This window comes from Sapajus apella, unplaced genomic scaffold (genome assembly GCF_009761245.1).
Source record: "Sapajus apella isolate SASKATOON/1434 unplaced genomic scaffold, GSC_monkey_1.0 scaffold80, whole genome shotgun sequence".
Taxonomy (NCBI): domain Eukaryota; kingdom Metazoa; phylum Chordata; class Mammalia; order Primates; family Cebidae; genus Sapajus; species Sapajus apella.
The window spans coordinates 4611112-4636365 of NW_022437020.1; positions in this window are offsets into that span (position 1 = coordinate 4611112).

The following is a 25254-nucleotide window of genomic DNA, read 5'->3' on the forward strand; positions in this document are numbered from 1 at the left end:
ACTTGACTTCCAAGGATTCATTGTGCATGCATGTCCTTGAGGCTACATTTTCTAATCTACCATTTTTAGAGTAAAAAAGTCACTGTACATATAATATGGATTGTTCTGGAAGACCAGAGATGAAAATGAGTACCTGATTTTGGTACTCTGGGAGAGTAGAGACATAGGAATGATCATCAGTGATTTGCATTTTCCATGAGTATACAGTAGTTTTTAGGTTAGGGTAGACTTTTAGCCAAGAAGATTCCTCCTGAAGAAGCAAGTTTAAAGAAGATAATAAATTTATCTTGACATTTCTTGAATTTGATGCTTGCCAGACAGCCAGGTAGAGACATCTGTGGATGGACAGTTGTATACATGAGTTCTGGGGTGAGATCAACTAAACAGGTATGTCAAAACGATGAGAAGGGATAGATGAGAAAGGATAGAAAAGTCCGCATAATGAGAAGAGATGAAGTAAGAGGGAACCCCAAAAACACTAAGATTAAATGATTGCTGGAAGAAACAAGCCTATGTATGAAGTAGAGAAAGGTTAAGAAGCACAAAATAAAATTACTTTGTTTATGTTTATTTAATATTCCTTTCACAACCTAGAATATGTAAGATCCTTCAGGGCAAAGCTGGTCTAAAACTCCTGACCCTCAAGTGATCTGCCCACCTCAGCTTCCCAAAGCTCAGGGATTACAGGAGTAAGCTACTGCTCTCTAAGCCCTTGTTCTCTAAACACTCAATCTTGCTCACAGGTATATCTGGAATGTAATAGAATGCCAAATAAATATTTATCTACAAATAAAAATCAGTGGATAGGTCAAAGGAAAACCTGGAGAGTGTAGTACACTCTCCTATTCAACAGGAATATGGAAGTAGACCCTAACAAAGAAGGATATTAAAAATGCTATATAGCAGAGAGAAGTAGGCATGTGGGTAGACCCACAGTGAACAGTTTCCTCCCTTTTCAGCTATTTACTGGCTATGGATGCAGTGGAGCACCTCAGATGGACCAACATCTGAGCACCTAAGATGCCTGGGGAGGCAAAGCATAGCAAATTACATTACATGCATGTAATGATAACTTATTAATATTTATAATTCAACACATAAGAAATTAGTATTTTAACAGATACTCCTTATAAAATGTGTGGTATTTATACAAAATACAGAAACGTTAAAGAAGACAAAAATTATGACTTTTATCCATGTTTATGGCCCCATACTAAGCCATCCTATGGATACAAATTTATGTAACTATTCTTCTATTGGGAGATATTTAGGTTTGTGCAGGGCATTTTTATTCTTTCACTGACTGCAACTTTTTTTTTTTTGGAGATAGAGTCTCACTCTGTCACCAAGGCTGGAGTGCAATGGCACGATCTAAGCTCGCTACAACCTCTGCCTCCCAGGTTCAAATGATTCTCCTCCCTCAGCCTCCTGAGTAGCTGGGATTACAGGCACATACCACCACACCTGGCTAATTTTTTGTATTTTTAGTAGAGACAGGGTTTCACCATGTTGGTCAGGCTGGTCTCAAACTCCTGACTTTGTGATCCACCCACCTTGGCCTCCCAAAGTGCTGGGATTACAGGCGTGAGCCACTGCAACTTTTTAACATTCTTTCTTTATCAGAGGAATTTCCCATACTCATGTCTTAGCTCCCCAGGTAAGAAACTTTAACTTCCTCTCCCAGCCCCTCTTGCAATGAAGGTGGAGTCATATGTTAGGCTCTATCAATCAGACACCCCCACAGGACCCTTCACCTAGGAAGAAAATGTGCTGGGAATGGACAGATCCACACTGGTTAATAACAGCAGTGCTGGTTTCTGGCTTTTTGGGGTTGTGATGGCTGAAGTCACGGCATTTAGGATCAAACCTTGATGGTGTCAGCGGTGGGTTCTGTGACAAAAACAGCAGCGTGGGAGTCTTTATTGGAGTGACCCCACCATGTGCCTGTAGAGCTCCTAAACTTCACTTTGTGCTCCCTGGAATTCTATGAGTCACTTGCAATAAATTTCTTTTTTGTTTAAATCAGTTAAAGTGTGTTCTGTTTTTGTTTGTTTGTTTAATCTAAGAACCCTAAAGATTCAAAGCTCTTTTTCATGTTTGGCTAAAATAAATAACTTTGTATTTTCCTTTTTTAAATTTTTTTTGCTTTTAAGTTCTTTATAAGATTTCTGCGTCAAATAATGTAAGCATTTTTAAGTTTCTGATATAATTTAGCAAAGTCTTCTAAGGCTTAATATCAGAGTGGTCATATGTAAAGAGTCACCAGAATGTGTTCTCACTAGCATTGAATATTGACTCTAAGATGTTTTAATTAAATGGGTAAAAAAGCCATTTATTATAGTTAATTTGTCCTTTTTTATTACTGAAGATAGTTTCCTGTGTTTATCAGTTTTATTTTTTATGATTTACCTGTCAATTTGCCTCATTTTTATTAGAATAATGTAATTTTATTGCTGTAAAAAATGTATTTTATAAATTATGATGCATGACCTTTGCATATATGGTTTTTGTTTTTTTTTTTTTTTTTTTTTTTTTTTTGGAGACTAGGTCTCAATCTGTTGCCCAGGCTCATGGTTCACTGCAGCCTCCACCTCCTGGACTCAAGCAATCCTCTCCCTTCAGCCTCCTGAGTTAGCTGGGACTATAGGAGTAACTGGGACTGCAGGCACACACCACCATGCCTGGCTAATTTTTGTATTTTTTGTAGAGAAAGGTATCACTATGTTGCCCAAGCTGGTCTTGAACTCCTAAGCTCGAGCAAATCCACCCACCTTGGCCTCCCAAACTGCTGGGATTATAGAAATGAGCCACTGTATCCAGCCTTGTTGCCAAATATTTAATAATTTATTTTGGATTTTTAATTCCACTTATATAGGTTTCTGATGTATAAAAGTTTGAATCATTTATGTGATCAAGTGTATTGAATTTTCAACTGGATTTTATCATATTCTTAGGCTTGCAAAGTTTTTCCTACCCAGAGACCAATTAGACATGCATCTATATTTTCTATTAGATTAATTCTTTACTTTATTCTTCCTTTATAAGAAAGATGTGTAAGAACATGTATGCAAAAGTTGCTGGATGCGGAGAAGGCCACCAATGGGGCTTGGGCATCACTGAGTGTTAGATCATTCATCAGGACATGGAAATGCTTTCATAGCTTCAAGTTAATAATAAAATGAAACCTGTCTGCTTTGATATCCCTTCACTGAATTTCACTTCCAGGTACATTTTCCAAAAACACCATCTTATCATGCCCTTGACTTTCCCAATCACCTTTGGTCGTCCCCAAAACTCATGTAGATAAGAAGGACCCCTAAAGCTCAAGCAGAGAATTAAAACTCCTGCCGTGATGACCCTGTTTCATCTTCTCAACCTTCTATCCATTCCAACCTTCCCCAGCCTTCAGCAACATTATTCAACTATTGGTTGAGTCATATGAAATTGCAGGTATTAGGCCATTTTTTTACCTAAGGAATAGTCATTTCATTTGGTTCAATCTAAATATCTGAGGAAAATGCATTCATCTCCCAATGTGATTTTCTACATAGTCTCATAACTGGAAAAGCTGTCTTTTTCTTCTTCATTCAGACAACTTGAAGCTGTATTCTCACTTCTGTAAACAAATGTTGCAGGTCAGTACTACCCTTGGCTTTCTTCACAAACCACCTCTTTAGAATTGAATGTTAGCTATTTTGTGACACCACTTGGATTGATGGATGTTATGGTTCCCCAAATCCTATAAAGAAACACCTTACCTTGTAATTATGTAAGCGAAAAGCCACCACTATCTGCTGCCCACTCTGGAGTCTCTGTTATTGTTGCCAGATGAACATTTTTCAATTTCCGTTGACGTGCTTCTACAAGCATGGAGCTGAGGAAAGGCATTTGGGTGAATGTCTTAAGCTGTCATCTCTCTGGACCTATCCTGAGGTCATTTTCTACAACAGAGAACTCAGGTCTGCTGTGGGGCAGGGCAGGTATTGAGCATGATATTTCTCTGAGAGCTCTCAAAAGTAAACAGATTCTAGAAAACAAGATAAAATATCTGCAGAGTGACATACAGAAAACTATATTGTGAGGCATACTCTTTCACCAAACCAGTGGGCTTGGGCTAGTACACAAGTGAAGGCCAGGAAGCAGAAAGACGAGTCAGGGAGTGCTGGGAATTACAAGAGAAGGTTGTACACATGAGAGAGGGGATTCAAACAAGGTGGGCTTCACTAGGCACGACGTGCAAAGTTGCTTGTGGACAGAGCCCAGCATGGACTTTTAATGTTAGGACTGGGGATGTAGCTGCGGAGGTGGAGCACACACCAGGTGTATCAGGTGTACCAGATGGGCTGGGGACACTGAAGGATTAAGAGAGAAGTAAAAGGGAAGATGACAACAAAAACAACAGCAGCAACAAAATGAGCATCATACTTTAATGGAAAGTGTGGATTTTGAAAGACAAAAGAACAATGAAAAGAAGAAATTGAGAAGAGTCAACACCAGTGGCCAGATTCTAGTAAGAATTCATGTGACACTTTTCTTTTTGTTTCATAACATTTCCCCCTGTAACCTATTTTTTAAAACCCAACTCAGAGTGTTAATAATTCCATTATCTGCAGAATCGTTATATTAACAAGAAGCCACTTGAAACAATTAATGTGCTGTTGTTGACTATCTGTCATTCACACCTTTATGGTTTAAGCAAATGCTTTTCTTCTCACATGATTTTAAGCATTTAAGGTAATCTGTGATGTTTTAGGGATCCCTGGAAGGAAATGACAGTTTAGAAAAGGCTAAACTCTGGTCAAATTTTAGAACTTCATGAGAACTTCATTCTTCTGGGAAAAAGAATTATTGGAATTTTGAAAGAGAGGTTGTAGAATGGGAGCAAAGTGTTAAGTTCAACTTAGTTTCTCATATTTCTTTTTTTTTTAATTTTGTATGTTTTTTCTGTTACTTGAAACCTAATATTTTATTTTAAAAATTATTTTTTAATTTACTTGTTCATAAGTTATTGAGGGACAGGTGGTATTTGATTATGTAAGTAAATTATTTAGTGGTGATTTGTGAGATTCTGGTGTACCCATCACCCAAACAGTATATACTGCACCATACTTGTAGTCTTTTATCCTTTTCCCTCCTCCCACTCTTCCCCTCAAGTCCCTAAAGTTCGTTGTATCATTCTTATGCCTTTGTGTCCTCATAGCTTAGTTCCCATATATCAGCGAGAACATACGATGTTTGCTTTTCCATTTCTGAGTTACTTCACTTAGAATAATAGTCTCCAATCTCATTCAGGTTCATGCAAATGCAGTTAATTTATTCCTTTTTATGGCCAAGTAGTATTCTATCACATATATATACCACAGTTCCTTTATCCACTTGTTGATTGATGGGCATTTGGGATAGTTCCATGATTTTGCAATTGTGAATTGTGCTGCTATAAACATGCATGTGCAAGTATCTTTTTCAAATAATGACTTCTTTTCCTCTGGGTAGATACCCAGTAGTGGGATTTCTGGATCAAATGGTAGTTTAACTTTTAGTTCTTTAAGGAATCTCTACACTGTTTTCCATAGCAGCTGTGCTAGTTTGTATTCCCACTGGCAGCATAGAAATGTTCCCTGATCAATGCATCCATGCCAACATGTACTGTTTTTTTATTTTCTGATTATGACCATTCTTGCAGGAGTAAGGTGGTATCACATTGTGGTTTTGATTTTCATTTCCCTGATCATTAATGATGTCGAGAATTTTTTCATATGTTTGTTGACCATTTGTGTATCTTCTTTTGAGAATTATTTATTTCCTTAGCCTGCTTTTTGATGGGATAATTTGTTTATTTCTTACCAATTTGTTTGAGTTCATTGTAGATTCTGGATATTAGTTTCTTGTCAGATGTATAGATTGTGAAGATTTTCTCCCATTCTGTGCGTTGTCTGTTTACTCTGCTGACTATTCCTTTTGCCATGTAAAAGCTGTTTAGTTTAATTAGGTCAAGGATTTCATGACCAAGAACCCAAAAGCAAATGCAATAAAAACAAAGATAAATAGCTGGGACCTAGTTTCTCATATTTCTTGAGACTAAATCTGATCCAAATAGAGAATATATAGATAGAGACCAGAGAAGGATTTTTAGATTTTTCTCTTTATCAGTCTTTCTCCAGAAAGAACTAATTATGTCTGAGATGGGGAAGGAATTACAAAGTATTTTGGGAGTGCAATAGGACTTAGGACTTCATGGCCTAGCCACACAAATTAATCATCTCAATATCAGAGGATTTCAATAAGAAAGCTACTACTTCCATGAGGTATCCTTGAAAGGGGGACTTCAATATGGCTATTACCATTGTTCCTTCCCACATTTGTTTTTGTTGTTGTTTTTATATGTTTTAGGTTTTGTTTTGTTTTTGAGACAGAGTCTAGCTCTGTTGCCCAGGCTGGAGTACAATGGTGGCTCACTGAAACCTCCACCTCCTGGGTTCAAGCAATTCTCCTCCCTCAGCCTCCTGAGTAGCTGGAACTATAGGCACATGCCACCATGCCTGGCTAATTTTTGTTTTTTTTAGTAGAGATGGGGTTTCCTCATGTTGGCCAGGATGATCTCGATCTCTTGACCTCATAATCCATCCACCTTAGCTTCCCAAAGTGTTGGAATTACAGTCGTGAGCTACCGCACCCAGCTCCCACATTTGTTTTTGAGACAAGGTCTCACTTTTACCTGTGCTGGAGTGCTCACTGCTGACTACAGCCTCGACCTTCCAGGTTCAAGTGATCCTCCTGACTCAGCCTCCCACCTTCTCACACTTTTACTTACCTCTAATCTTCTTGCATCCTTCCACTTATCTTTCTTCCTTCCCACAACCCGACTTCCATCTGATCAGTGCTTGCCAGAACTCTCAGGACAAAGATCCTCAAAAACACTTCTTACATCTAAGAACTTTATTTCCAGTACCTTCCTCAGCTCATGGCTCTCTTTCAAGGAAGAAGTCTTAATTCCAGCAAAGCTTAGAAACTCTTGACCATCGTTTCATTGAAAAGCACATTTTGAAGGCAAAATTGTTGACTTACGCCTAGGGCGCTGGAGTCTGATGCCTTCTTTGTTTGGATACAGCCTTCTTGTCTTGATTCTAGGAAAGTATATATCTCATCTCCAAGAATCTGATTAGATTGTAAACTATTGAGAATCTGTTCTCCATGTGGCACAAGTCCACTCCTCCCTGAATGCCTCACATATGGACTGCACCTTGCACATAAATATGGAGTCAGTAAATATCTGTGTGTATCGCTGAAGTGACTAGGATGGACCTAAAATCATGTGCAAATTGTACCCTAGCTTTTTGGAAAGTATCATGAGCATTCCTTCTCTGAGTTAGCCTTGGTAGGAGTAAGAATTAAAAAAAAAAAAAAAAAAGCCCTCCTTGAGGATTAAAAGCATCATAGCAATAAAGTATTAGTATAACTCTTAACTACTTTCTCCTGCTATTCTCTATGTTTTGATTTTGACTAAACCAAAAATCCAAAGCTCTAAAAAAACATCCACTTGCTTTGCAAAGGCCTATTCTATAAAAAGGAAATCAAGGGCCAGGCGCAGTAGCTCATGCCTGTAATCCTAGCACTTTGGGAGGCCAAGACAGTGGATCACCTGAGATCAGGAGTTCACGATCAGCCTGATGAACAGAGAGAAACCCTGTCTCTATTAAAAATAAAAAATTAACCAGGCTTGGTGGTGCATGCCTGAAATCCCAGCTACTGGGGAGGCTTAGGCAGGAGAATCACTTGAACACGGAAGGCAGAGGTTGTGGTGAGCCAAGATCACGCCATTGCACTCCAGCCTGGGCAACAAGAGTGAAACGCTGTCTCAAAAAAAAAAAAAAAAAAAAAAAAAAGGAAATAAAAAATCTCCATCTACTCATTCTGAAATACAGTGCTCCTATAGCTCTTACATTTGGATGCTGCCAAAAATAAAACAGTGTTGGGGGATTGTCCTATTTGACTGGATCTTGGCTAGAAGGAGAATGTCAAGGAAGGAGAAGGCTGATCTCGCTCTGGCTCTCCAAAGACTGGGTTACCAGTACTTTCTTGGTTGTGCAGCATAGCCCTGACCCCAATATCTCCATTCCTTGCCTTGGCAGCAGCTCTTCTTGGCAAAGAATCAGTCTGTAAGCTTGACTAGATTAGGATGCAAAATATTTAACTTACATGTATTACAGAGAAGAGTTTTTTTATATTCTGAAATCTAGAGATGAGTCATTGATATTCATTCCTAAATAAATCCCATTCTCAATATTGGGGAGAGCAGGCTATTTTGGTAACTCAAACAGGATGACCTAATTAAAACTTGATATAAAAATTCAGCATGCCGTATAGTACTTTTCCTGCCCAAAGTAAACACACACAAGCACAATTTATTTTACTGGTGCATAACTCATGCAAAATTACTAGTGAGTATATCACAACCAATTACAGGCCACTGTATATGCAAATTATTACTCTTTCAATTATTTATAGAGAACTATGAGTGTACACAGCCCTTTATAGAGCATCAAACACAGAAGACAAGGACTCTGAATGAGGAAATCAGAATAGCAGGAACTTTTCATGGAATGACATGGTTGGGTGGCAGAAAAATCAAATGAATTTCATTCGCAAACAGCTGAAGAAGAAAATGAAAAAAATATATATTACAAATTTGCTCTTCAGGAAAGTGAGTGGAAGCTAGTCACCAGAACAAGCATCAGCCCCATACAAATCTGGGACCATAGCAAGTGTTTTTATTATGTCCTCTAGCTACTCTCCCCTACCCTTATCCTTCTATATCATTTACTATAAATAATGTTCTGTACTTTGTTTTTATTTATTTATTTATTTATTTTTACTCAAACTTGTATTCAATAAAAGACCCCATAAGCAAAGTTAAGAGAAATGAAACCAAACTGAAATACAATACCTGCAACACAGCTGGCAGTCAAGGATAAATGTCTAGAATATAAGGAAACCCTGAAAATCAATAAGAAAATGACAAACTACCTACCTCCAACTCATAGACAAGTTATCTTAAAAAGCAGTTACCATAAAAAGGAACACAAATGGTCAGTTCAGTTACATATATGAAAATATCTTCATCATCAGTAACCGGTGGAAATGCCAATTGAAGTAAGATATCATTTTTAAGTTTAAAAATTTGGTTATATGTAGGCAATGACAAAGGAAATTAGAAACAAACAGCTGAGTGTATATTGGTATGGCTATTTTAGAGAAAATTGCCAGGTTTTATTTAAATTGTTTTTTGCTTACGTGCATCTCCAGCAATTCCACTTCTTGTTTATCACCCAAGAATTACACTTACAGTTTATTCAGGAGATATGTTCGACAATGCTTTTAAAAAGCTATTTAGAGGCTGGGTACACCTGTAATCCTAGCAGTTTGGGGGCTGAGGTGGGCAGATCACCTGAGGTCAGGAGTTCAAGGCTAACCTGGCCAGTATGGTGAAACCTCATCTCTATTAAAAATACAAAAAATTAGCCAGGCATGGTGGCACACATCTGTAGTCCCAGCTATGCAGGAGACTGGGTCAGGAGAATTTCTTGAACTCAGGAGGCAAAAGTTGCAGTGAGCTGAAATTGCATCACCGCACTCCAGCCTGGGTGGCAGAGTGAGATTCCATCTCAATAAAATAAAATAAAATAAATAAATAAATAAATAATAAAAAAGGATTAAAACAGATTTAGAGCAGCAAAAGTGTTCTGTATGCTACTTTAATGGTAGATACATGACATTAGGCATTTGGCAAAACTCAGAACTTTAGAACACAGAATGAGTGATTCCCAAAATAAATGAGGGCTTTTGCAATAATATATCAATATTGGTTCATCAGTGGTAAGAAATATGCCATGCTAATGCAAGATATTAGTAATTGGAAGGAGAAAATGTTGTATATGGGAACTCTTTGTACTTTCTGCTCAATTTTTCTATAAAACTAAAAAACTGCTCTAACAGATTATTTATTTTATTTTATTTTTTAGACAGGGTCTTCCAATATCACATAGGCTAGAGAGGAAGGGCTTAATCACAGCTCACTGCAGCCTCAATTTCCCAGGCTCAAGCCTCAGTCTCCCAAGCAGCAAAGACTACAGGCATGCACCACCATGCCTGGCTAATTTTTAAATTTTTTGAAGAGATGTGGTCTTCCTGTGTTGCCCAGGCTGATCTCAAACTCATGAGTTCCAGTGCTGAGATTACAGACATGAGCCACCTCACCTGGCCTATTATTTATTTTTTAAAAATAAATAAATGAGAAGCCTTTAATGCTATTTGAGATACGGTGTTGTTAACAATGACAATACTGAAAATGGGATGATGAAGTTTTCCATGGGCCTACAGACAGTGGTGGTAGTAAACATTTATTTATTTGTGTTTTCCTCTCTATTTTATTATTATTATTTTTTTTTTGAGACAGAGTCTTGCTCTGTTGCCCAGGCTGGAGTGCAATGGCGTGATCTTGGCTCACTGTAACCTCCGCCTCCTGGGTTCAAGCAATTGTCTGCCTCAGCCTCCCGAGTAGCTGGAATTACAGATGCCTGCCACCACACCCAGCTAATTTTTGTATTTTTAGTGGAAACAGGGTTTCAACATCTTGGCCAGGCTGGTCTTGAACTCCTGACCTGTGATCCACCAGCCTCAGCCTCCCAAAGTGCTGGGATTACAGGCATGAGCTACAGCACCCAGCCTCTCTTTTTAAATCTAGAAATGCCCTTTCTTCAATTAAAAACTAAGCTTCTTAAGAGCTGAAAAGCTTTTGTTAATGTAGTATTCCTTTTTAGTCAGTGATATAGTTTGGATACTTATCCTCTCCAAATCTCATGTTGAAATTTGATGCCCAGTGTTAAAAATGGCGCCTGATGGAAGGTGTTTGTGTCATAGGGTGAATCCCTCATGAATTGCTTGGTACCCTCCCCAAAGTAATGAGTGAGTTCTCACTCCAATCGTTCATGATCTTTTGCTTAAAGGATTCTGGCACCCTTCCCTCCACCTCTCTGCCTGGATTTCTTTCTCATCATGTGATGCCTCTTCCCCTTCCCCTTCCACTGTGACTGGACATTCCCTGAAGCCCTCCCCAGATGCAGATGCTGGTATCATGCTTCTTGTGCAGTCTGCAGAACAGTGAACCAAATAAACTTCTTTATAAATTACCCAGCGTCAGGTGTCCTTTATGGCAACGCAAATGGACTAAGAAAGTCATCCTAAACAGAGAAATATTAATGCCGTTAATGTTGTCATTATCTGGACAAATATTATAACTTAAGATCAGTCAGAAATACTTATCTGACAAGTAGTGCAATCCTTTGTCAATCAGAGCACAATATTTTAGAATAAACCAAAGTCTGTGAGAAAAACTAAAAACAGTAGGATAAACATAAAGATAGTTTTTGTTTGTTTTTCTTAAAAAGAACTTAACGTGTTAAATAAGAAAAATTAAAGACAGAAAAAAGACTTTTATAATTTATGAATTTTCTATGATAAGTTTCTTTTTCCTATATTTCTAGAACCACTTTCTTATCCTGGTCTCCACATTTTGCCTCCCTGCACCCCACCACATGCACACATTTATAACCAAGTCTTCTATATTCACTTAACAGTTGAGCTACAACAAGTGATGTGTTTCACTGTTGTTGTGTCTCTTGTTTGTTTGTTGTATTTCATTTCTGGCATCATACCTCTCTTGCTTTCACCTCTTTCCTGCCTTCTCACTTATAAATCTTAATTAGACATAGTAGCATTGCCAGCTCTCATCTGCCTCTTAGCTTCCAAGTCTTTGTGTCTATCCTTCTACAGGGCTATAAGCCAAAGCTTCCAGACAAATTGGATGGTATATTAGCGGGTTACCAAGTAATCCTTCCATGGATTCAAAGACAGTAAGTAGAGCCCCAAGATTAAAGTTCAAAAACTGAAAAACCTTCTTGGGTTTTAGGTTGAGTTTTTGAGATATTGACCTTTACACAAAGAGGTCATCATCATCTGGTATTTGAGGAGGACTCTGGAGTCAGACCAAAGGACTGTTGAAAGATCCAAGCCATTGCAAATTGACTTGGCACAGGAAGATACTCCTGAAGAGTAAAGAAAACCAGCACAGTGTCACTTACAGCAGCAAACACCATATGCTTGACTCAGCATCCATTACTGGGGAGGTGACAGAGCCAAAGAAACACAAATCTGACAAGTAGGGCAATCCTTTGTCAATCGGAGCACAACATTTCTCTTTCTCAAATCAGTTATAAGGACATACTCCTTGCCAAGAAGTTCCACAGAAACCTGAAAATGTATGCTTTTATTATGATGGGTTTTCATTTCAATTTTGAAATTCTGGGACAACTGCTTAAAAAAGGAAAGATATGAAGGAAGGGAAAGCACATTCAACTAAGACAGGTTTCTTGTCAAAATCTAAAATATGTCAAGACACACTTCTGTCTTTCTTGAGGATAGAAAGTAGTTGGGAGGAGAAGGAATACACAGAATTCTTGAATGAGGCTTGCTGTTCCTAGCTCCTTAGACTTTAGAGAATAATGTAAAATAAACGTACTGTTGGCTAAAATGTTTGTGAAAATGGACATTGTATTTCAGGGGATTTTAAAGATCTCATGATTAAATAAGATTAGTTTCATCAACAAAGCAGTAGTTTTTAAAGAAGTTTTGAATAAATCACATGAGTAAGAAAACAGAAGTATGATTTGAGAATTTAATTCAGATTATACATTTTTTGAATGAGTGCAGTAACAGAATAACATGGAAACAGCTCGAGAAAACTTTTTCTCCTTTTCATATCTTTTCATACCAAAGGATAAAAGAATAAATCAAAGTTTATAGAAGTAAAGTTAATAATAATTGGAGGTGGTTTTATAAAGATAAGGGAAGATTAGAAAATGTAAGACATTTATCAAGAGAATATATGTTGTATATGACTGTAGCATTGTATTGGATACTTTTTGATTAATTACATTTGTTAAGTTATAAACTCCCTTTTCATTGGAAGTCATCAAAGTTGTGTATAGGTAAATGAAAATATTCCCCTCCTCACATTTAACCCTACCCCTCTGGTAATCAGTACTAACAACATGGAATGTATCCTTTCACATTTCGTCTTGATAGCCAATAAAAATATTTTAAATATTCTTAGACCAAACTTGGAATTCCTTGCAAACATGAATCATGTATGATTTGCCTCAGTAAATAAATAATAATTAAAATAAACAGATGAATTAATGAATGTTTACCACTGATGGTTAAATGTCTTGAGTCAGAATATTGCATCTTATTCATCTCTGCATGCTAATTAGCTAGAACATCACCATGCAGCAGTATAGAGCCTATTCGTTTTTCTTGAACTGTTGAATAAATGCATGAAGATGAACTTCAATCCTAAATTGGCTAATTACAGTGGAAAGTAAAGAAGAAAAAGAAACAATAAAATGAGTCAAGACACATAAGGAAAAGAGATGAACAATGTATGAGAGAAATAGTGAGAAGAAAAGAAAGATAGGGAGGAAGAAAAGAGAAGCAGAGGAAGATAAAGAACAAAAGAGACCTGAAGAGAAAGCCCCATGGTTAGAAAGTGCAGGTGGTAGCTGGAAAGAGAAGAGGCCCCCAAAACAGAGTACTTTTTCGAAGTCTCAGTAATCTACCTGTCAAGAGCCATTCCTAACTCATCTTACATCCTTTTCCTCCAAACCTAACTAATCATTGAGAATATCTCTGATGTTTGGCGCATACTTTCCCTTTCTTAACCAGCCTTTTTACTCCATTTTCCTACCTAACCATAATCCATTATGTATATAGCCATTGAATTAATTCTCACTGCAATGCCGTTTAAATCATAACATTTACTGCTAAAACTAGTTTTATGTATTATTCATGCTTAATAAGTTCAAACTCATTATCCCCAAGTTAAAGGCACTCTATAAAGTGCCCTATTTACCTTCTGAGTGTTTTCACGCATCTAGCCAACATAGCTAGATTGTCATGTGTCTCACATAGTGTATATGTTTCCATTTCAAGTGCATCTTACCCAACACAGGCTGTTCTTGCCCCAATCCATCCAATACAGTGCCACCCATTATTCTGCAGCTGTTAGTGAGTGCTTCTTTTGAATGCCTAGAATGTTAATAACATAGTCTCTAAAGAACAATGACGTGTAGCTAGCTATTATGGATGCATTCTCTTAAAACTTCATTAGAGAGTGTGTGATTGCCCCTTTCATTACTTCACAGAATATATAATGCAGCTAGGCCGGGTGGCTCACACCTGTAATCCCAGCACTTGGGAGGCTGAGGCGGGTAGATCACTAGGTCAGAAGTTCGAGACCAGTCTGGCCAACATACATACAAAAAAATTAGCTAGCTGTGATGGTGCACACCTGTGATCCCAGTTAATCAGGAGCCTGAGGCAGGAGAATCCCTTGAACCCAGGAGGCAGAGGTTGTAGTGAGCCCAGATTGCACCATTGCACTCCAGACTGTGTGACAGGGCGAGACTCTGTCTCCAAGAAAAAAAAAAAATATGATATACGATGCATCTACACTATGCCAAGGAATAATGACTTAAAAAAACATAGTTCCTGCATTCACCAAGCCTGAGGTCTAGTAAAAATGATGAGTAAATACAATAATGCATTAGGATTACTAATAAGAGAAAAAAGGTGCCCCCAGACAGAGATCAATACATATGGCATAATGGTAATAAACCAAAACAAACTTTACAAATTTTATATTTTGGGAGGAATTTCTATTTGACTGTAAACCTAATTGAGTTGTACTGGGAAATATAATCAGTGACTAATTCATGTTATATCTTATGATAGAGGTCTTGAAAAAGGTCAAAGAGATTTTTTATTATGCCACACCATCTACTTCTTATCTCAGGAACCCAGAGTTGTTTTTCTTCTGCACAAGGAGTACTTTTTGAGGCTGCCAGGGTATGTTTTCTCTTTTATCTTTGGCGATTACTTTCAGAGTTCCAGAAAACAGCAGGCAAGGAAACAGGATTGCTGATTAAATATTAGATCATTGGAGTTAAAGCACTCATAGTGCACGTCACTCTTTGCAAAAACGCCGTGTACATTCCTCAGCATCTCAGAGCAGCAAGGTGAGATAGCCAGAAAATATTCTGTCCCCAGCAATCTTCTGTCCAACTATTTTAATATCCACTGGCTATTCTTTGAGGAATCTTTTATCACTGTGGTTATTGTAAAATTATCAATCTTGTTGATATTAGCCTTTCTGATGGATGTGGACTCTTCGTTTTATTGTAATTTTAATTGGCATTTTTCAGATTTCAGATTATATACAGCAAATTTTCATGTAATTATTGGTCATTAGCCTCTTCTTTGAAATGCCTGTTTGAGATCCATGTCCATTTCTTTTAAAAATGTTACTTATTTATTTTTTATTTTGACAACGTTAGGTGGTTTTTGGTTACATGGATTAATTGTATAGTGGTGAAGTCAGGGCTTTTAATGTATCATTGCGCAAATAGTGTACATTGTACCAAATAGGTAATTTTTCATCTCTTTGTACATTTTTAATATTGGATCGTATGTCTTTAAAAATATGATTCTTAAGTGAGTTATGTTTATTTTAAACAGTGTTTTCCTTTCTGCACCTTTCCTTTCTAGTGTTTATATTGATGAACAGAAATATATTGATGTATTAATTTTTTTCATATCAATTTTTCAAAATATTTGGTTAAGGCTCTTTGTGTCCTGTTTAGGAATTTCTTCCCATTACTCCTCAGATTATATTTTTAAAGGTATATTTTTTAATCTTTCATGTTGAGATCTGCAATCCACAAGAACGCTAAAAAACAAATCAGTGAGGTAAACATCCACCTCAAGAAAATAGGAAAACCATAAAGAACAAACTCAAATAAAGTATAAAGGCTATAATAAAATAAGAACAGAAATTAATTATATAAAACAATGAAATACCATAGAGAAGATAAATAAAAATAAAATTTGACTATTTGAAGACAATAAAATAGAAAAGATAAGAGAGCAAATATCAAAAATAAAAAATAAGAGTATCACCATAGGTGCTGAGACATTAAAATGATTATAAAATGATATTTTAAGCATGTCTATGTTCATAAATGTGAATTGACACAAGATGAAATAGACCATTAGCAAAGTCCTGTAACTACAAAATTAAACAGGTAATTAAAAACCTTTTCTGGTCTTCTTATGCTCATTGAAACACCCTCACCACCTAACATAGACCTCCAATTATTCTAAATGCCCAATATATATTTTATAAGTGACTAGCTGGCTTTTCAGATCAATTGCATCGACAATTGGAGTTACAGCACTCATGGTGCATGTCACTCTTTACAAAAACACCATGCACATGACTCAGCATCGACAGTTATTGGGAGTGTAAGCAATATTGCAGAGGGAGACAGGACAATAAAGAATGAAACATTAAAAAATGCCTGTGTTATTTGATGAGGCAATTCCTTATACAAGAATTTACCCCAAAGAGGTTGCCAAAAACATGCAAAATACGTGTCCCTTTAAAAATATCATTATAAAATGTAAGCGAGGTCAGTGTCCAAAAATAGGATGCAATGTATTTTTTATAATATTGATCAGAAAATATTAAATTTGTGTCTCATTCAAACAAATCTTTAAAAAGTCAAAGTTCAGCTTGCCACTAGCTCCATTTGTCTGGATGCATCTGTATAATTGGCCAAGATGTCTCTCAGACTTAAGGGTGGATTTTCCAATGACATAGTATATCATCAACCACCCAGCCACATCTTAACTATATAAATATTACAAATAATAACTTACCTTTTTTGTTATACAAAAATGAAATTTTATTTTTTTAACTTTTCCTATTTAAAATATATACGTTTCTTCTTTAAAAAGTAGGTTTGAATCTGCTCCCAATAAAAGATATATACATATGACATTGAATTAAATTTTAAAAATTATAAATATAATTGAATTTTTGGAAAGTGATGCCATTGCAGCTGGCGACTTTAACAGTCTAAGATAAGCCCCTGGATCTCTCCCTGTTGGACATCTGATTTTTGTTACTTCCTTTAGCCCTCTACCTCCTTACTTTCAGTTCCTCACGTTTGGAGTGTGTTGTGTGACCTCAAAAAATTTATGTGATAAGAGTATGTCATATAAGTATGTATACGATACTTGTATGATAGTAGACATATGCATATTATTGATTTATGTGCATATAATTTAATCATATACATATAGGTATGGGATAGATGCATTAAATACATTTAGGCATTAAAAATCATCTTGTAGAATGCTTTGACATTAGAAAATACAAAGTATTGTTGAACGAACAAAGACATTTACAAAACAGCAAACATAGCATATTCTCAACTTTGTAATTTTGCCTAGAATTAGAGTAACTATATTTATAGGCAGAATATATGACAGTACATATTGTGGGTTGTCAGCGCAAAATATCTACTCCTCTAGCCTGCCTAAAATTTTTTATTCAGATCAATATATTTTTTCAGAACACATTAGCACTAAAAAGTGTTGTTGTTTTTTTCCATTTGCTACAGCAGAGATTTTGAAATGAACATGACACATTTTTCAGAAATGGGGAGATGATGAGGACAGATGTTTGCCTAATTCCTGCCCCTTTGAACATGATCTGCCTCACATTCTGAGTTGCTGTAAGTACAAAGGAGGTACTGACATGTGTAACAAAAGCAAGGAAGAAGAGGCTAATTCCTAATCTGGGACAGGACAGATCCAGGATGAGACACTGAGGCTAAAATTGACTCATGAAAATTGTGCGTAGGATTGTCTTAAGCCAGCCACCTTTCCTCCATCTGTGCACCTCTGTTTCACAGGTAATTCATGTTTAAAGGTATCAGTTCACCCAGGTTCTGGAAACGACATATCGCCAGCTTGTTTAGGTTTCTGCTAATGCCTCATTGTATCTGTTACCACTACGTCAAAGTACACACCTTATATGAGGAATAACTAAAGCGTTTTCAACTTAATAGTGCTGAGCAAGAAATAAGAGATTTTTGTAGAACAAGGTAATGAAAAAGATTGAGAACAGAAACTTAAAGTATAACTAGGTATAAAGATTGTACTGATGTTAGGGGCCATAAATTCTGAGAGATGCACACGATAAGAGATTAAAGGGTTACAAATCACTTACTTCTATCATAACACATATATTTTGGTCTAATTGCCTATTTGTTTATGTGTCTCTTCAGCAGTCTATGAATTTCTCAAATGCAGGGTCTATATCATCTTCACCTGTGTACCCCTGCCCCAACACACACACACTTAGTAAAGTGTTTGGCATAGATAAATTTAATAAATGTAAGTTGAGAATACAATTTTATGAATGAGAGCTAATGAGAGAGAAAGAAATAACAATATACCATCCAGAAGAAGTAAAAGCAATCAAGTTATCTTTTATATAAATACTAGAGACTTATAAGTTTCAGGGATAAAGAGTTCAAGCCCATGAGTAGAAATGGTATTCCCGCCTCTGGTGAAAAATGAACTTAAAAGCATACTTCATCCATGTTTTAATCAAGGTATTATTGAGATCTATAAGAAGCAGCAAATTTCATCATTGAAAATGAATAAGAAATAAGATATTTCTGCTGCAAGAGCAATTTGGATTAATGTTACTGGGAAATAAAAGAATGAACAATTGTAATAGTCAAATGCTGCCCAGTTTTTAAGAATATCAAAGTAGATTCACATTTTCATGTGCCTGAGGTGGTTAGGTGAAATCCTGCATGAATACAGAGACAAATATATGAGGTAGGCTGTTACATTAATTCAAATTTTAAACCGTGATATTCTATAATTGCAACATAAATTCCTTATTTTAAAGATAGTTGTATAATACATGCTACAAAATAGAAAATTAACAATTAGAAAAAAATGAAGTCCAGAGATTCCAGATTAAAATTTGATTTATATACGGAGTCATATTTGCTTACCTTAGACTGTAAGGACATGGTATTAAAATAGTTCTATTTGCAGGGTGCAGTGGCATGTGCCCGTAGTCCCAACTACTTGGGAGGCTGAGGTGGGAGAATCACTTGAGCCCAGGCGTTCTGGGCTGTTGTGTGCTATGCCAGTCGGGTGTCCGCACTAAGTTTGGCATCAATATGGTGACCTCTTGGGAGCAGGAGACTACCAGGTTGCCTAAGGAGGGGTGAATCGGCCCAGGTAGGAAACGGAGCAGGTCAGTAGTGGGATCACGCCTGTGAATAGCCACTGCACTCCAGCCTGAGCAATATAGCAAGACCCTATCTCTTAAAAAATAAATGAAATAAAATAGTTCTATTTGTAGTTTTAATAATAGCTCTATTTTGGGGATTTGAAACCATATTTGAGAGGAAAGCATATTTTTGAAAAGTTAAATATACACACTCATGAGATCATTAATATCTCTCATAAATCTATTACGTAGAAATTATACTAAAATATATTTTATAGAAGTAATTCTTTAGAAGTAATTCAATAAATATTATATTCATCTTCATTTACTCATTAAACACTTTGAATAATATGTCTTTCTCTGTGCCTAACTCTGTCCTATCAGTTTCGGGGTTACACTGATGACAATATCATATCTGGCATGCATAATGCCATTTTTCTTCTTCCACATACAATTCTCATATTATTAAGCTCTTTCTCATCAACCCCAGACGTGCCCTCAGCATCCTTCTCATCACAGGACTTTAGGCAGTCACTAACATTTGGTGAAAAGTAGCATGTAAAATGCATCTAATTTGCCATTTCTCATATGTGACATCAAAGAATTGACAGTCTAGTTGAAGGTAGTACACAGCTCATGAATGTTTGTGTGTTCGATAAGGCAGGATTTTGATAATTAGTGTGGACTATATGAGTTTCAATGGAGGAAGAGGTCACTGCAGGCTGGAGCAGGAACATAGGTGAGTTCAGGTAATTGGTCTGCCACTTGGCAGTGTTGAAATGTGGCTTTGAGTTTAAAGGGGGAAAATGATCAAACAGAACAAAACAGTAGGAACCAAAATGTAGGTGGAGGATGAATGGGCAATGTATTCATCATTATGCAAAGTAGTATTTCTTTTTTAAAATGTGCACTAATGTAATTACTTAAATCTCCAAGGAAACATCCAATTCTAGCTTATTTTACTAGGTTTGTTGAATAAATATACCTTCTCCTATCCATGTGTTCAATGAATTTTAAACTTCTGACATGTTCCTCTTTAGCTTGTGTCTTTCTAGCTAGAGTTTAAATTTTCCAGTCTATCGCCTCTTATCCCCTTGAGCATTTTATTTGTCATTCTCTGTACAAGTTGCAAGCACAGGGACACTTTCTTCAAAGGAATAAAGGGCTATGGTGACAATAACTTCTCATGTGCAGACTCATGTGAGTTTATAAAGTGCTGGTTCAAACAGTCACTGTCCCAGGAAATCATCTTGCGTGGGTTATTCCTGGAGTTTCTCTTTCACACATCATCTATCATTAATCTTCTTTTATTCAAAAAAATTATTAAACACCAACCACTCTCAAAGTTCTGTCTAAAACATTGGAGTTAAAGGATTAATGAGAAATGATCTTTGCCCTCAAAGAGCAAACATCCAATGAATTCAACATATGTATAAAAAGATATTCATTTTAAAAATTGAGCAAAATGCAATGATGCCTATGTTCACTGAGTGTCTGGGAAGCAGTAAGAAGTGATCTATACCTTAGCTTGAGGAAGGGATAAATCAAGGAAGACTTCTTGGAGGCCAAAGTGCCCAGTTTGTATCCTGAAGACTAAAGTGATATTGGCCAAAGAGAAAGGCATCTGAGGAATGCAGGTGTTATCCCGTAAGCAAATGACATAAGCCATTTGCTATTATTGTGTTTCTGACCACAACATACAACTAAGTTTTGGTTTCTAATCAATAGTCACCTGTGTTTCAAAACTGCAATACCATATCCTCAGTTCATAGTTTCATGTTTCTGATTCAGCATACAGAGTATAATACTGGCCTAGTCTATGATGGCTCACAGGTGATACAGAAGGAACCCACTACCCAGTGATGAGAAAATAAAGAGATTTCCTCTAGATTAGTGTTTCTAAAAGTATTGTCCCTAGATGTACAGCATCAGCTTCACCTGAGACCATGTTAGAAATGCACATTCTCAAGCCTCACCTGGAACCTACTGAATCAGAAACTCTGTGGGTATGGTCCAGCATTGTGTGCATTACCCAGCACTTCAAGTATTTCTGGTATACTAAACGTTTGAAAACTTTTCAAACTTCCCTAGTTAAGAGCTGAATCACACCATAACAATGAGCATTGGTTTTTCCTAAAGAACGTTTGAATGTTCTTACCAGGAAGGGAGAACAATGAATGATGGCCAGCTGTTCAATGTTATTCATGAATATAATATTTGGAAAAATGTATAAGAATAGGCCCATATGTGGTGGCATATGCCTTTAATTCCCATGCTTTGGGAGGCCAGGCGTTTGAGACCAGCCTGGGCAACATATCAAGGGCCTCATTTCTAGAAAATATTTTAAAAGTTGCCAACTGTGGTGGCACATGCCTGTAGTCCTAGAAACTCAGGAGACTGAGGTAGGAGGATAGGACAAGCACAAGAATTGAAGGTTACAGTGAGCTATAATGGCACCACTACACTCCAGCCTGGGCAACACAGCGAGACCCAGTCTGACTTCAAAAAAAAAAAAAAAGAGCAAGATAGTAATCATATTTAGGAACTCTATTTCTTTAGTCACTTTTGTTAATGAAAGAGCTAAAGGAATTTAAACTATGTCTTTCAAAAACTACATGGCCCCCCTTTTAAATCAAAGACTTCAGTTCAGGTCTTTCTATTGTACTCCATTTGTACTTCCACATTAGAATTTCTCTATGCCAAAGATTTATGAAAATCTATATTTTGCCATTGTACCACTTTAATATTCATTTTAATGACATAATATAAAAATTCCACTTTACTAAGACCACCCCTAGCATAAATACCCTATAATAGGACATTTTAATTTCAGTAGCAAAGAAACTGTTCTCCTGCATCGCTCTAACATGATGGATAAAAGCATCCAAATTCAGTTTTTAGTACAACCTTTGGTCTACATTAGCAAAAATAAATATTAACATAAGAAATATATGATGGAAAATCTTTAGCACTATATGAACAATTAATTCAAAATGGTGTATTGATTATTAAGCCCCCTAAAATAAAATGTATTAAGCAATTCTAAATGTTTCTCTAGCAAAAGCCTCCAGTGTTTCACACATTTTTAGATAAGTAGAAAGAACTTACTAAACATTGAAGCAAATCTTCATGGTTTGGATGGGAAATTAGTGGGCCTCATTAGTCAGACAGAATTTCATAGTTAGGAATATATTCTTATAATAGCTTTGAGGTCATCTTCTTTTAATATAGGTAAATATTATGCTTCTTGCATTTTGATTTCCTGCTAAAAAACAGTAAACATTCATGTAAGGTACCCTCCCAGCTTCATGTTCACTTGAATGGAATAGCTGGTTTAAAGGGAACCTAAAACACTGAGAGGAAATCCATCAATTTGGATACAGAACCAGGAAAGGGGGTCCATGCTGTGGAGAGAACATGTGAGAAATATGCATTCCTTTTCTCCTTCTTTTTATTGCTGCTTCTCTCCATTGGTTAATCAGTGCAAGGGCTAAAATTCTGAGAGAAAAACTGACCTTCTAGCTAGAGACTGGGAAAGGAGACTTTTAAAACTCGAGAATGTGTGGGAAATACTGAGAAGGAAAGAGGAAGTACTCTATGTATATAAGTTGACTGAAATTCCTGCTTTACTTCTCAAAGTGCACAAGCAAGAGCAAATCCAAGAAGCATAGCAAACATTTTGAGAGCTTAAGTAAAATATAACTACCACCTAAGTTCTTGCTGAAATTTTGATTGGTACATTCAGTATAGCAAAGCCTTTGAAAAGTAAACTGATATTGGAACAGCTAGCCAAAGAGGATGAAACAGAATTTGTGGTCAAGGGAGAATGGGTTAATTGACTGGTAAAAAAAAAATTTTTAATTATTTAGTAGATCTTAATGGGTTCCAAATTCTCACAACATAATATTAAAAATTGTTAAGATGCTGTCAAATTTCTTCAGTATACAAAAACCAGGAAATCTGAACAATTCACAAAGAAAATATATGACCCAGCTGTTACTATAATCTTACCTTGGGGATATTACAGGTTTACTTCAGACCAATGAAATAAAGGATCACAATAAAGTGAGTTACATTTTTTTTGGTGTCCTAGTGCATATAAAAGTTGTTTATACTATATTATAGTATGTTAAGTATGCAATAGCATTATGTCTAAAAAATGCCTTAACTAAAAATACTTTATTGCTAAAAAATGCTAAGGATAATCTGAGCTGTCAGCAAGTTGTAATATTTTTGCTGGAGGAGGTTCTTCCCTTGATGTTGATGACTGCTGACTGATAGAAGCAGTGGTTGCTGAAGTTTGGGGTGACTGTAGAAATTTATTAAAATAACACAATGAAGTTTGCTGCATCAATTTACATTCTTCATTAAAGATTTCCCTGTAGCATGTGATGCTGTCTGATAGCATTTTACTCACAGTAGAACTTCTTTTAAAATTGAAATCAATCCTCTCAAACCCTGTTGCTACTTGATTATCTTATATTCTAATTATTTTTGTTGTCATGTCAGCTGTGTTCACCACATTTGTACCAATTTTACGTTCCATCTCAGAAGCAACTTGTCATCTGCTAAAGCTTTATCATGAGATTACAGAAATTTAGTCATACTTCAGACTCACTTATGTTTGTATATATTTAACCTCATTTATATCATTTCTCTCATTTTTATATGAATCCAAATGTTCATGTAATATCTTGTCTATAAACATCCTTCAGCATTTCTTGTAGTGCAGACCTTTGGCAATGAATTTATCCCTTCCTGGTGAAAAAAAAGGATTTAACTTGTTTTCATTTATGAAAATTATTATTACTATACACAAGGTTCTGATTCTTTCAGTACTTAAAAATATAACTCTATTGCTTTCTGGCTTGCATAATTTATAATGAGAAGTCTGCTGTATTGCTTATATATGTGACTATATGTTTTGTTTATTTTATCTCTAGTTGGCTAAGATTTTTACTTCATTTTTGGTTTTCATCACTTTGGCTTAAATGTCAAATTTTTTTTTCTATTTTATCATCTATATTTATACTTCTTGGGTTTTTCTGGTATTCTTCCATCTGTGATTTAAATTTTTTCATTAATTTGGAGAAATTCTCAATTATCACCTTTTAAAATATTTTCTCTTGCCAATATCTCCGTCATTTTTCTTCAGAAAGACAATTACATATGTGTGAAATAATTTTATATTTTCCCACGGCTTTTGGATATTTTGCTTGTTTTTTATTCTGTTTACTTTTTTTAATCCTGTTGAATAATTTCTATTGACCTATCATTAGGTTAACTGTTCCTTTCCTCAGACACGTCTAGTAAACTGGTATATTTGTCAAAAAGAATTCTCATTTCTGATATCTGTTTTTTCATTTCTAGGATTTTCATTTCATTTTAAATAGTTTTCTATTTCTATGAAAATACTTACCCATCATTCGCATTGTCAACCATCATGCTAGACCCCTTAACATATAATTTACAGTTATTTTAAAGCCTCTGCTATCTCAAAGCTTGTTTCTGTTAATGTTTTAGCTTTTAAAAATTGGTAAGTATGTGTTTATTTTTTAATTTGGAAGTTTCATAGGTTTTATTGAAGAACAGACATTCTCTGTAAACAACAACAACAAAAAATAGAGACTGAAGTAAATAATAATTAAGACCATAATTAGGTACATCATTTCTCTGGCTACTAGTTTGAGATGTTGAGTAAATCTAGTAAGACATTAAGCTGAATATGGCTTTTTGCTATAGTTACTCTCAAGGCACTACAGATTTAAAGCCCTGAAATTGTGGAATTAGTAGTCTCCATGCACAATTGCCACGGAGGAGTCTCCCTAAACTCTTGACCCGCATCCAGTAGTAGACAGCTGTTGCTCATTACTCCATTTTTGGCTCATTGTAGGTGTATGGGGGTGGTTACATATTCTCCTGCTTCAGACTCAGTCTTATCCATAGCCAGTGTACCTTGAGGGTAAGGCTTCTGCAGCATTTTTGCCATTCTCCCATAGCAACCAGACTCTGTCCTGTATCTGTGGAGGTCTCAAGCC